At 37.2% G+C, this 15,358-nt stretch overlaps 1 long non-coding RNA gene across 1 annotated transcript in view; it reads left to right on the forward strand.

Annotated features, from left to right (window-relative positions):
* The window catches only part of LOC144298861 (uncharacterized), a 78,149-nt gene extending 63,577 nt beyond the window's left edge, over window positions 1–14,572 (forward strand). The window contains exons 3-4 of the long non-coding RNA XR_013365733.1: window positions 12,633–12,735; window positions 14,424–14,572. This is a non-coding gene — a long non-coding RNA (uncharacterized LOC144298861). The remainder of the gene's footprint in view (window positions 1–12,632; window positions 12,736–14,423) is intronic.
* Window positions 14,573–15,358: the final 786 nt, after the last annotated feature.

Below are 15,358 nucleotides of genomic sequence, written 5' to 3' on the forward strand. Positions count from 1 at the left end.
GAACTGATGAGTAAACCACAGCGGATTCGTGTAGTGGATTATGCTTCAGCAGGTCTGAGTGAGTTCTGCATGTGCAACAAGGATAAATCACAACAACGTAACATTTAGAAAAAAAAGCTTACTATTTATTTATGTATTTAGTTTTTCCATTTATCTATATTTTTAAAGTACAGGAAACCATATTATATGTTCCTAAGGATATGGATATATATATATGGATATCATATATATATATGAGAGAGAGAGATAAAGTGTATGAAGGTGTGTGTGTGTATGTATGTATATATATCAAAGTCTAAAAATATGCATAGTAATTATCTCAGGGGAAAGAAGGAGGAAAAAAATAAAAAATAAGACAAGACAAATCTATCACTTAATTTCTGTATTTTTTCATTTATTTTCTTTAAAAGAGAAAGATAAAAAACTGTAAAGAAAATATAAAAATATATTAACTACTATTAAATCTTGGTTCTGTGTATACGGTTACAAAACTATTTTCTGAATCATCACCATTTTTATAATGAAGACTTTTTGAAAAACCCAGCAGTTTGCAAGGGAATTTTGTGAATGTTGGAAGACTAACACACATTATCATTACAGAACTTCTGGAAAGTAGACAGTTTACCCCCAAACTTTCTAATAATTGTAGTCATAACATGAAAGAATGTTCTGTAAGCTATTGAATTTTACATCAGCCATAAAAATAATTTCTGGCCCAGCAGGAATTAGAAATTAGGAGTAATCATAAAGAAAAGCAGCTGGCAGCTCTCAAATATCTCATCGCTCCTGTGCTTCACTACAAGGCCAATGTGGGGGTGGAAGTCTGTACACCTCCAAGTGCTGGTGGATCCCTCTCTTCCCTCACCTCCGTTTCACCATCCTGCCTGGTAAATGAATTTCCAAATCTGGTCGTTCCTCAAAATTAGTTTAGCAGGCTGCCGTAAGAAAGAACCACAGACTAGGGGAACTTACACAACAGAACTTGGTTTTCTCACAGGTATGAAGGCTGGGTGTCTGAAATGAAGGTGTGAGAAGGTTTGGCTTTTCCTGGCATGTAGATGGCTATCTTCCCCCTGGGTCCCCAGTGGTCTCTCTTCTCTGTGTGGGTCTGTGTCCTACTCTTTTCTTGTGAGGACACCAGTCATATTGGATTACAGTCCACCCTAATGATCTTATTTTTACTTAATTACCTCTTCAAAGATTGTGTCTTCAAATATATTCTATGGTACTAAAGGTTAGGACTTCACTATATGGCTTTGGCGGCAGGTAGGGGGACACAATTCAGCCTACAACATCTAGGTTTCTAGATTTTTTTTTCCTTCTGTTTTTATCCTACTATTCCATCTTACACTCGTTGTTCTCTGCTTCTTATTTTTCTCTCTCTCTTTTCCATCCAGTTCATGTTTTGCTGTTCAGTTTATTTCCCCAAAAACACTGCTCTGATTTCCCAGTGGCCCAGGGCTTGGGGTCAGTACTATCTGCATTTTAGATGTGTGACCTGGGAGATTTAATTATGCCTTTCTAGGACTTTCCGCCTGTAATTGGAATAACACATTCTATGTAATAGGTTAGTGCTTCATGGATGGTTTACACGATTTTTCAGGTAGAGTGTCTAAGTTAAATGTTTTTTAAAACTGCTATTTATGACCAGAGACCCTTGTTTTCCCTTTATGGTGTTAATTTAGAATTTCCCTTACAAATTAAACAAGAGTCATTTAAAACGATTCTGACTGACAAATCACTGAACTCTACCTCTGAAACAAATAAGACACTATATGTTAATTAATTGGATGTAAATAAAATTAAATGAAATTAAATAAAATGACTCTGACTTTCTGTGAGGGTAAAGTATGTAGGCCAACTTGACTGGAGCACAGGGTGCCCAGATATTGGGTTGGACATTATCCTGAGTGTGCCCACGAGTGTGTTTCAGGGTAACAGTAACATTCGAATCAATAGGCTGAGTAGAGCAGATGGCCCTGCACAACATGGATGGGCCTTGCCAATCTGTTAAAAGTCTAAATAGAACAAAAAAAGGAGAATAAGAGAATTATCTCTCTTTGCCTGTCTTTAAGCTGAGACATCAATCTTTTGTAGCCTTTGGACTCAGGTTCAGACTGGAATCTATGGCATCAGTGTTCCTGGTTCTCAGACCTCGAACTTGGACTAGAACTGGACCATTGGGTCTCCAGCTTGCTGATTATAGATCTTGGGGCTTCTCAGCCTCCCTAATTGTGTAAGCCAATTCCAATATATTCCAATATATATTTTATATATTTTTTCCTTATGATGGACAGATAGATCTCCTACTGGTTCTCTTTCTCTGGAGAATGCAAACAGAGGCAAAGACCAGAAGAAATCAACCCTGCAACACCTTGACTTTGTACTTCTAGTCTACAGAATGGGAAAGGGTGAATTTTTGTAGTCCTAAAGTTACTCAGTTTGTAGTAATTTATCATGGAAGTACTAGGAAATCATCTATACATAGAGATTTTATTTTTATTTTATTTTATGTATATTTTTTTATTGGAGTTCGATTTGCCAACATATAGTATAAAACCCAGTGCTCATCCCATCAAGGGTCCCCCTCAGTGCCTGTCACCCAGTAACCCCATACCCCTGCCCACCTCCCCTTCCACTTCCCTTGTTCCTTTCCCAGAGTTAGGAGCCTCTCATGTTTTGTCACCCTCTCTGATTTTTCCCAATCATTTTCTCTCCTTTCCTCTATAATTCCTTTCACTGCTTTTTTATATCCCCCGTGTGAGTAAAACCATATGATGTTTGTCCTTCTCCGATTGACTTACTTCACTCAGCATAATACCCTCCAGTTCCATCCACGTTGAAGCAAATGGTGGATATTTGTCCTTTCTGATGGCTGAGTAATATTCCATTGTATACATAGACCACATCTTCTTTATCCATTCCTCTTTCGATGGACACCGAGGCTCCTTTCACAGTTTGGCTATTGTGGACATTGCTGCTAGAAACATCGGGGTGCAGGTGTCTCCGCTTTTCACTGCATCTGTATCTTTGGGGTAAATCCCCAACAGTGCAATTGCTGAGTAATAGGGTAGCTCTATTTTTAACTCTTTGAGGAACCTCCACAGTGTTTTCCAGAGTGGCTGTACCAGTTCACATTCCCACCAACAGTGCAAGAGGGCTTCCGTTTCTCCACATCCTCTCCAACATTTGTTGTTCCCTATCTTGTTAATTTTCACCAATCTCACTGGTGTAAAGTGGTATCTCATTCTGGTTTTGATTTTTATTTCCCTGATGGCAAGTGATGCAGAGCATTTTCTCATGTGTCTGTTGGCCATGTGGAGGCCTTCTTTGGAGAAATGTCTGTTCGTGTCTTCTGCCCACTTCGTGATTGGATTGTTTGTTTCTTGAGTGTTGAGTTTGATAAGTTCTTTATAGATCTTGGATACTAGCCCTTTATCTGATACGTCATTTGCAAATATCTTCTCCCATTCTGTAGGTTGTCTTTTAGTTTTGTTGACTGTTTCTTTTGCTGTGCAGAAGCTTTTTATCTTGATTAAGTCCCAATTGTTTATTTTTGCTTTTGTTTCCCTTGCCTTCATAGATGTATCTTGCAAGAAGTTGCTATGGCCAAGTTCAAAAAGGTTGTTGCCTATGTTCTCCTCTAGGATTCTGATGAATTCTTGTCTCATATTTAGTTTTTATCCATTTTGAGTTTATCTTTCTGTCTGGTGTAAGATAATGGTCTAGTTTCATTCTTCTGCATGTAGTTGTCCAATTTTCCCAGCACTATTTATTGAAGAGACTGTCCTTTTCCCAGTGGATAGTCTTTCCTGCTTTGTCGAATATTAGTTGACCATAGAGTTGAGGGCCCATTTCTGGGTTCTCTATTCTGTTCCATTGATCTATGTGTCTGTTTTTGTGCCAGTACCACACTGTCTTGATGATCACAGTTTTGTAGTACAACTTGAAATCTGGCATTGTGATGCCCCCGGCTCTGGTTTTCTTTTTCAATATTCCCCTGGCTATTTGGGGTCTTTTCTGATTCCACACAAATTTTAAGATGATTTGTTCCAACTCTCCAAAGGAAGTCCATAGTATTTTGATAGGGATTGCATTGAACGTGTGAATTGCCCCGGGTAGCATAGACATTTTCACAATATTAATTCTTCCAATCCATGAGCATGGAGTATTTTTCCATCTCTTTGTGTCTTCCTCAATTTCTTTCAGAAGTGTTCTGTAGTTTTTAAGGTATAGATCCTTTACCTCTTTGGTTAGGTTTATTCCTAGATATCTTATGCTTTCGGGTGCAATTGTAAATGGGATTGACTCCCTATTTTCTCTTTCTTCAGTTTCATTGTTAATGTATAGAAATGCCACTGATTTCTGGGCATTGATTTTTGTATCCTGCCACACTGCTGAATTGCTGTATGAATTCTAGCAATCTGGGAGTGGAGTCTTTTGGGTTTTCTCTGTACAGTATCATGTCATCTGCGAAGAGGAAGAGTTTAACTTCTTCTTTGAAAATTTGAATGCCTTTTATTTCGTTATCTGATGGCTGAGGCCAAGACTTCTAGTACTATGTTGAATAGCAATGGTGAGAGTGGACATCCCTGTTGTGTTCCTGATCTTAGGGAAAGGCTCTCAGTTTTTCCCCACTGAGAATGATATTTGCTGTGGGCTTTTCATAGATGGCTTTTAAGATGCTGAGGAATGTTCACTCTATCCCTATACTCTGAAGAGTTTTGATCAGGAATGGATGCTGTATTTTGTCAAATGCTTTCTCTGCATCTATTGAAAGGATCATATGGTTCCTGTTTTTTCTCTTGTTGATGTGATCTATCACGTTGAGTGTTTTACGAGTGTTGAACCAACCTTGCATCCCGGGGACAAATCCCACTTGGTCATGGTGAATCATCTTCTTAATGTACTGTTGGATCCTGACTAGTATTTTGCTGAGAATTTTTGCATTAGTGTTCATCAGGGATATTGGTCTATAATTCTCCTTTTTGGTGGGTGGGGTCTTTGGTTTTGGAAGTAAGGTGATGCTTGCCTCATAGAACGAGTTTGGAAGTACTCCATCCCTTTCTATCCTTCAGAACAGCTTTACTAGAATAGATATTATTTTTTCTTTAAACATTTGATAGAATTCTGCTGGGAAGCCATCTGGCCCTGGAGTTTTGTGTCTTGGGAAGTTTTTGACGACTGCTTCAGTTTCCTCCCAGGTTATTGGCCTGTTCAGGTTTTCTATTACTTCCTGTTCCAGTTTTGGTAATTTGTGGTTTTCCAGAAATGCATCCCTTTCTTCTCAATTGCCTATTTTATTGGCATATAGCTGCTCATAATATGTTTTTAAAATCATTTGTATTTCCTTGATACTGATAGGTGCAAGGTTAGCTTGTGTATTTGAGTTTTTTTTCCAATTTTTTGAGGGATGCTTGTATTGCAATGTATTTCCCTCTTAGGACTGGTTCTGCTGTATCCCAAAGATTTTGAACAGTTGTATCTTCATGTTCATTAGTTTCCATGTATCTTTTTAATTCTTCTCTAATTTTCTGGTTGACCCATTCATCTTTTAGTAGGATGCTCTTTAACCTCCACGTGTTTGAGTTTCTTCTAAATTTCTTCCTGTGATTGAGTTCCACTTTCAAAGCATTGTGGTCTCAAAATATGCAGGGGACAATCCCAATCTCTAGGTATCGGTTGAGACCTGATTTGTGACCCAGTATGTGGTCTATTCTGGAGAAAGTTCCATGTGCACTTGAGAAGAATGTGTATTCAGTTGCATTCAGAGGGAAAGTTCTATATATATCTGTGAAACCCTTCTGGTCCAATGTATAATTTAAAGCCCTTGTTTCTTTGGTGATGTGCTTAGAAGATCTGTCATTTGCAGAAAGTGCCATCTGAAGTCTCCTACTATTAGTGTATTATTATCTAAGTATGTCTTTACTTTGGTTATTAATTGATATACTTAATAGCTCCCACATTAGGGGCATAAATATTCATGATTGTTAGGTCTTCTTGTTGGATAGATCCTTTAAGTATGATATAATGTCCCTCTTCATTTCTTACTACAGTCTTTGGGATAAACTTTAATTTATCTTATATGAGGATTGCTACCCCAGCTTTCTTTTGAGGACCATTTGAATGGTAAATGGTTCTCCAACCTTTCATTTTCCAGCTGGAGGTGTCCTTAGGTCTAAAATGAGTCTCTTGTAGACGGCAAATAAATGGGTCTTGCTTTTTTATCCAGTCTGAAACCCTGTGTCTTTTGATGACGTCATTTAGCCCATTCATGTTCAGAGTAACTACTGAAATATATGAATTTAGTGTCATTGTAGTACCTATTCAGTCCTTGTTTTTGTGGATTATTTCTTTGGGCTTCCTCTTTCTTTTACAGGGACCCCTTTAATATTTCTTGCAGAGCTGGTTTGGTGGTCACATATTCTTTCAGTTTCTGCCTATCTTGGAAGCTCTTTATCTCTCCTTCTATTCTGAATGAGAGCCTTGTCGGATAGAGTATTCTTGGCTGCATGTTCTTCTCATTTAGGATCCTGAATATATCCTGCCAGCCCTTTCTGGCCTGCCAGGTCTCTGTGGAGAGGTCTGCTGTTAATCTAATATTTCTCCCCATATAAGTTAAGAATCTCTTATCTCTTGCTGCCTTAAGGATTTTCTCTTTATCTTTGGAATTTGCAAGTTTCACTATTAAATGTCGAGGTGTTGAACGGTTTTTATTGATTTGGGGGGGTGACCTTTCTATCTCTTGGATCTGAATGCCTGTTTCCCTCCCCAAATTAGGGAAATTCTCAGCTATGATTTGTCCAAATATGCTTTCTGATCCTCTGTCCCTCTCAGCGTTTTCTGGAATCCCAATCATACGTAGGTTCTTCCTTTTGAGGCTATCATTTATTTCCCTTAACCTTTCCTCATTATCTTTTAATTGTTTTTTTTCTTTTTTCCTCAGCTTCCTTCTTTGCCATCAGCCTTTCTCCTATATCACTCACTCTTCCACCTCATTAACTGTCGTCATTAAGACCTCCAGTTTGGATTGCATCTCATTTAATTGATTTTTAATTTTGACCTGATTAGATCTAAATTCTGCAGTCATGAAGTCTCTTGAATCCTTTATGCTTTTTTCCAGAGCCACCAGTAACCAGTAGCTTTATAACTGTGCTTCTGAATTGGCTTTCTGACATCGAATAGTAATCCATATTCTGTAACTCTGTGGCAGAGAGTACTGTTTCTGATTCTTTCCTTTGTGGTGAGTTCTTCCTTCTAGTCATCTTGCTCAGTGCAGAGTGGCTGTATGAACAGGTTGAGTCAAGAATATCAACCATGACCTAAGTAAATTTCACCCTAAATGATTCTTTTTCTTTTATTTCTTCCAATCTAAACACCTGATGCCCTCCTGAGTCTAGAAAGTGAAACTGTCTATACATAGAGATTTTTAAAACAAGATATTATATTGTGTAGGGTGGACTGTTTTGTAGCTTATTTCTTTTAGTTAAGGCATTTAAATCCTCTTTCAATGTCACCTAATCTTCTTCTGTAATACAATTTTAAGTTTCATAATACTTCCTTTGATGGGTGTGCATTATTTTATTGTTTGGTCTCTGATTATGGTTTTGGACTTTTAGGTTTTCCTCCAGCTTTTGATTATTAAATATACTGTCATGGTATATGTTCTCATAGCCAGATATTTGAGCCCAATATTCATGAAGTTTTCTTTAGGATAAAGCCTTAGATATTAGATATTAAATTCCAATAAGAACCTTTGGGGACTGGTCTAATTATTTCCTGCTACATCCATAATAGTGCTGGGTACATACTAGGAGCATTGTGCATTTGCTTAGACTTGCTGAATAAAGCAAAATTGAAAGGGCGTGTCCATTTTTACATCTTTGGGAATATGTTGCCAAAATGTATATCAGACAATTTTTAAGTGTCAGGTACAAGAGAGCTCATGCAATCTAATTCCAGAGATTGGATTTGTTTTATCCTAACGTCCTCTCACATTTAGTAATTACTTTATGAATCCAGAAGTCATTTGACATGCAAGCTTCCTGATGTAGTTATTTGAGACTAGCCATGATGTCACAGGTTTTTTTTTTTTTTTTTTTTTTTTTTTGTATCTTCTCCTCTGGCACAGATCATATCTCATACCATTCAATTAGCTCACAGATTAGAAAAGATTCAAAAACTTGGCACTTGTTTTGATTTGAGTCATATTTATATTTTAAAGGAATTATTGTGGATCATGATTCAATGAATATTTCTGTATGTTATCAGAAATATTAGTAAGAAAGGCAAGAGGCAAGAAGCTGTGTAGTAATAAGGATGAATTCATCATCAACTATTGAAAACCATTTTCAGTAATTTTCATTTCCTCCCTCCCCAATAGCAGATGGCTTAATTCCTTCAACCAGCTGTTGAGGAAAGAAATATATTTGAATGATAAGGAGCATAAAATTAAGTTCACCCTTGTAACACATACAGCAAGAAAATCTTAGCAGTGCTTACATTTTGTTTTTGCTACATTATCAGATAAAAGAAAATAAAATCTAATCAGTAAAGCCCACATGTGGAAAAAAATTTTCATGTAATTTCTTAGTGGTTGTTCTAGGAATTGCTATATATATATATATATATATATATATATATATAATCTTAGCAATCTACTTAAAATCAATTTTTACCACTTCACATGGAATGTAGAAATTTTGACACCTGTATAGATAGGTTCCTGGACCTCTTCATTTTAGGTTTTGGGTGCCTGATGTGTAGGATTTACAGACATTAAAAACCGCATCAGACAATGTCATAATTTTCTTCTCTTCATTCAGACATACTTTAAAGAGCATTAGAGGAAAAAAGTAGTTATATTTATCTAAATATTTATCATTTCTTCCTCTTTCTGTAAAAATGTACTTTTAATAGATATTAAGAAGTTGGAAGGAATTAAATAGGTAACCTTCAAATGATACCGAGCAAGCATTAAGAGCTGTTATCACTGGATTTTTAGTTGCAAGCAACAGAGATTATCACTTATTTGTTTCAACAGAAAGGCATTTAGTAGGAGACACTGGATAGCTCACAGAGTCCCTGGGAGGGTCAGAGAAACAGGGCTGGAGACTATGCAGTCAGAAACAGTGCTCCCCAAACCAGTTTTTTGGAGACATACTTGTCATAGCTGCTTGAGCAGGGGTTTAAAGCCACTATTTGCTGCCCCCTGGAGGATGGGTGTTACTACTGCTCTTTAGCTCACTTGTCTTCCTTGTGTAACTCTTTCCTAATACTACTATCTTAATTCAAAATCTGGACTAGATGTGCTTGAATGGCAGAGCTTAGAGCAGGTGTTCTAGTACGTCTTAGCTGCAACAGAATCTGAGAAAGTGAGTATTTGGCATTTTCAGTTTCTATAATGGAAAGAAAGTTCTGGCTCATAAGGTAGGGAACATTTCCTGAACCAAGGAACCGAAGCTAAAAAAAATATGACAAATTTCATTAGATTCAAGCTTTGAGTCACATATCCTACTACTTAACAATGTTTGTGGTCTTCGTTGGATGAGTGTCTTTTCTACAAGTTTTATTAAACATCACTATTCTATCAGAGGGTAATTTTTACAGTGGATCTGCTATGAGTAATTGAGATAAGAATTGCCAGACGTTTATTACAGAACCTTGCACAGAATAAGTAATTATATATTATTATTACATATCATCCAGTAGTGTCATAATTGTTATTGAATGAGAAGCCATATCAGCAGGAAATGAATTTGGTTTTGAACGCTTTGAGCTTGAAGTATCAGAAAATATAGCAAAATCTCCAAGAAGATGGTGGCTGTACAGGTCAGTGTCCTCAGAAAGTTCAAGACTAGAGATAGTAAATGAATTTTTCGCTTCGTGGAAGTAGATAAACAAAGGAGAAGCTTCTGTGAAATTCAGCCATTTCCCTTTTGTCTAAAAGGACCAAATGAGCACTCAGAGAACCCCTTTATTTCCTGATTAAGATTTAGATTCAATATAAAAGGGGGATGAAGATAATACATATTTTATGCCCTGGCCTCTCTGATAGTGATTAATATTTTTTCATGCTCTGGGGATAAAGCAGAAGCCTTTGTTTTATAGGCATTTGCATGGAAGAAATAAAGCACCCAAAGCTGTAATAGATGGGCTATGTATGTTTATGGTTAGTCTCTACTAAGTGTTCTTTGAGAGTACTACAATTTTTTGATATGTGTGTATATATATATATGTATATATAGCAATATATTGATATAAATATTAATATAAACAACTATACATTATTCATACTATAAATATACATACCTTTGATTTATGGAAAGTTATATGTGGACTTTCATTTGGAGAAGACTGTAAAATTTTCTTTTCAAACCTATTTATGTATAAAACAGGATAATTTAAAAAGAAATCTTGGGGCACCTGGGTGGCTCAGTCAGTTGAGCATCTGGCTGGTTTTGGCCCAGGTCATGATCTCAGGGTTGTGAGATTGAGCCCCGCACTCAGCATGGAGTCTGCCTGGGATTCTCTCTCCCTCTCCTTCTGCCCCTTCTGTTCATACTCTCTCTCTCTCTCTCTCAACTAAACAAATAAAATATTTTTAAAAATATCAAGTAAGCAACATTACAGATAGAGGTTAGGTATGTCACAATGCTACAGATACAGTTTAGAAATATGGCAAGAGTTAAAAAGGAGATATACTATAATTTAGTAATGTATGAATACGGCAAAAAGCTGCAAAGATAGTGTTCATATACTGACAGTAAAGAAAACTGAATTATATGGTAATGTCCAAGCTCCTTTATTTTTATTAGCCTTTGGCTGTACCCTAACTTCATTGTGGCAAAGCCACTCTCCACCTTTATCCTCAGTAATGGAACCCTATCTTTTCCTTCCACCAGTTGACCACACCCATTAGGGGAAGCTAAGCCTAGCTTGACTCTTCCAAACCAAGTGTGATGTGATGGTCTCACTCCTTTTGCTGGATGACTAAGTTTAAGCAGCAGGGTGTAACCCATTCCACCCAATGGACACAAGGTTAGTCTACTTGTATGGTTCTTATCCATTTAGAGAAGTTCTCCTATTTTCCCCTGGATATAGAGATGAAAGGTAGGAATGCCTGAAACTGTGGCAGCTATCTTGAGACCCAGAAGTATAAGGCCAGATGACTAGTATCTTGAGGGTGGCCATGCAGAAAGACAGTAAGAAACAGAGTCTTTGAAGACAGTTTTGGAACTTCAAGTTAACCATTCATGGAACTGCTCCACTTTCAGACTTTTTGTTCAATGAAATAATAAATTCCTTATGTATGCCCCATGTTTGATTAGGTTTTCCTTGTACTTTTAGCTGCATGCCTCCCCAGTGATTCATTCATCTCCTGTCTCTTCTTGCCTCATGGTTTACACTCCAGAAGCTCATCTGCATGTCATTCCTCTTGCTCTTTGGTATGTTTCTGGCTTCTGAGCCTTTCTCCATGTGGCTTCCTTTGACTGGAATGCTATCCTCCTTGCTCCCATTGCATATGGCAAGGGTCTTTAAAAACTCAACTCAAGGAGTACCTAGGTGGCTCAATGGGTTAAATGTCTGCCTTCAGCTCAGGTCATGATTCAGGGGTCCTGGGATGGAGCCCCACATAGGGCTCCCTGCTCAGCTGGGGGTCTGCTTCTCTCTCTCCCTCTTCCCCTTCCCCCACTCATATTCTCTCTCTCTCTCTCATAAATAAATAAATAAATAAATAAATAAATAAATAAATATTTTTAAAGAAACTCAACTCAGAAGTTACTGGAAGAGTCTTTGATAATCCAGGTTATGTTACTCAGTTCTCACCATGGTCTTGCCATACTGGCTCTGATTTTCTGTTCATGTGCCTATTTTCTCACTAGGCTCTGCTCCTCGAGGATAGGAAGGATGGTCTATTTAAGTTGGTGTCCCAAGACACCCATTACATCTGTGAGCAGAGCAGATTATTGGAAATATTTAGCCAAAATATTTCTTCTATGGGGCAGCAGTGTGTAGTCACCAAGAGCTTGACATTTAGAGCGTGTGTTCTAATCCTTTTTCTATTATTTACACGATATTGAGCAAGACGCCACAGGCCTGAGATCCCTCATCTGGAAAATGGATGCAAAAATACTATTTACCTCTTGTCTATTCAAATTATGTAATGATGTACATAAATTGCCTGGTTCATGATAAATTCTGTCATCATTCATAGTTCATTAGCTTTCTCCCATGTGTTTAGGGATGTGTGTCTGGAGAGATGATAAACAATTGCATACTTAAAAAAATCTTCGATTTACCTCTGTATCTAGCTTTTGACAAAAGAATTAGGTTCCCACAGCACCCTGACACTGTATTGTAGAACTTCAATTGTAGCTTAGTACATGCCTGCTGTACTCGAGAAATATACCTCATCTGGTGTGTAGGCCACAAATGCGTATTTGTGCGTTTAAAATAAAGAACAAATGTTTGTGATGGTGGATGCATAATTTAACCTTTTCATCATTTGATGTGAAGTCTAAATTAATCTAAGAGCACAATATCAACATGAGGTAAAATGTTTGACCTTTAATGATGCTTCAGTATCTTGACATTCTTTATTCATCTCAAAACCTTTTGCTAATTTTAAGTGGCTCCCTCTAATATACGTTCAAGAGGACTTATTGAAGCATACTTTGAAAGGGCAAGAAGAAAGAAAGAAAGAAAAGAAAAAATTGATCCAAATCTTCATCAGTAAGTAAAATGTTTGAATAAATTATAAGATATCTTCATGTGGAATATCATGCAAGTATTTACAAGAGTGATGTGGAGAGGGAGACAAACCATAAGAGACTCAATCATGGGAAACAAACTGAGGGTTGCTGGAGGGGAGGGGCTAAGGGATGGAATAAGCACTGGGTGTTATATAAGATTCACCTCTACCTCTGAAACCAATAATATATTACATGTTAATTAATTGAACTTAAATTTTTTTAGAAGAATTAAAGAATGCTGTAGAGCTCTGTAGATTCACCTGAAGTTGTGTCCATGACAAATACAAGCTACAGAGTAGTATGTATAGGATATACAAATATATTTTCTCCTATCTGTATGAGCTACGAATGTATGGAAGAAGAGACAAACCGTGGAGTAACATCGTTTAACTCAAAGACAAAGGAGACAAAGATGCTCAGTGTTTTCTCCTATGTCTATATTACTTGACTTGTTGCGATGAGCACATATTTTTTAACATTTTTGAGACATAATTGACCATAAAACCCAAGTATTAATGACATTAATGACTATGACATTAATGACTATGCTATGATCACCATAATCCAGTTCAAAGACATCTTACCATCCCAGTAAAAAGCCTGTGCCTGATTACAATGCATTCCTACTCCTAACCTCAGCCCCAAAGCAACCACTAATCTATTTTCTGTCTTTTGCAAATTTGACTTTTCTGGACATTTCTTATAAGTAGACCCTCCCACTTATGTGGTCTTCTATTCTGACTTCTATCACTTAGTGGAATGTTTTTTCATATTCATCCATGCTGTAGCATGTGTTGGTGCTTTATATTCTTTCTTTGGCCAAAGAGTATTCCATTGTATGGTTAGAATACATTTTGTTTATCCATCCACCAGTTAATGAATGTTTGGATACGCCTGCCAGATTCAATACAGAATGCCCAATTTAATTTATCCCAAATAATTTGAGATATACTCATGCTAAAAAAATTAAACATTATTTATCTGAAATTCAAGTGTAACAATGCATTTTATGTTTTTATTTACTAAATTTAGCCACTTTACATTTGGAGTTTCCACTTGTAGGCTATTAAAATAATTATTATAATGCTGCTGTGAACATTTCTTTGCAAGTGTTTGTGTGGATGCGCATGCATTCTGTAATTTTGAAAAACCTTTAAAATTTAAATAAAACCTCCTTTTCTGAATGGATGCCAATAGCACCCGAAATGTTAGTCTGTATGATAGCTTAAGATACTCTTAATGAATCTGTTGCAGAGAAAAAGCACATAAATATTGGCCTCTGCTTTAATTATATGCCAACATTTCCTACTATGGCAACTCTATGCTGCCTTGTGTTGTTTTATTACTTGCTGGATTGCCTATGGTTATTTAAGAGGATCATAAAACTTGGATACCAGACCTACTTGACATCTAAATAATCTAAGTCCAGCTCATTAAAAGCTGAGATCAATAGCTTGGTACATGCTTTAACACAGATTTCCTGTTTTTGGTTTAGGAACATTTTGGATTTCAGGAGACAATGAGATTTGCTATCTTGCTGTCTGTATTATTGAATAAAGCTGAATAGAGCCAGCATATTCCCACCTTATACCTTTGTCCTTCCTGTTTCCTGGGTCTGGGAGACTATTGTCCTAATGCTGGCATGACTCACTTTCCTATTTCATGCAGGTCTCTGTTCCAGGATCCCTCATCAGAGAAGCCTTCCGCAACCACGCTGATTAAAGCCCTTCCCCACTCAGGCCTACCCAGAACTTGGCCTATGCCCATCTTTGTTGGTAACTCAGATTGAGAGATTTAGCAAATAAAAATACAGTTAACTCTGCATGTTAGACAAAGCACACATAATTTTTTGGTAAATGCATGTTCCATGCAATTTACTTGTTGTTTATCTGATACTAAAATTTAACTGAGTGTGTTCAATTTTATCTGGCAACTCTATTCATAACAGCACAACAGGACATTATATAATACATTTATCTGCTTATTTATTTTATTGTTGGCCTCATCCTAAGAGCACATGACCATATTAGTTTCATAGGGCTGTCCTAACTAATTACCGCAAACTTGGTGGTTTGATACAACAGAAGTTTATCCTCTCACAGTTGTGAGGGCCAGAAGTCTGAGATAAAGATGTCTGCAGAGCTGTGCTCCATCCCAAGACTCGAGGGGAGAATCTTTTCTTGTCTCTTACAGCTTTGAGTGGCTCCTGGCATTCCCTGGTTTGTGGTCACATCACTCCAATACCTGCCTATATTGTCACATGGCCTCCTTCCCTGTATCTCTCTGTAATTTTTTTTTCTTTTCCTTCTTCAATGGCTACCTGTCATTGAACTTAGGACTCACCCAAATCCAGGATGTCTTATTTTGAGATCTTTAACTTAATGATATCTGCAAATATTCTTTTTCCAAATACGGTCATGTCTGCAAGTTTGGGATTGACACATCATTGAAGGGGCCATTATTCCACCCACTATGGCAACTCACTGGAGTTTGACAAATATCTGTTGAATGGATGAGTGGGAAGATCAGTGGAGCTGGGCATTTAGGGGTTCAGTTCTATTTCCCAAACATCCATGCAGAACCTATTGTGTACTGAGGTTAAG

The sequence above is a fragment of the Canis aureus genome, chromosome 26 (assembly GCF_053574225.1).
Source record: "Canis aureus isolate CA01 chromosome 26, VMU_Caureus_v.1.0, whole genome shotgun sequence".
NCBI lineage: Eukaryota > Metazoa > Chordata > Mammalia > Carnivora > Canidae > Canis > Canis aureus.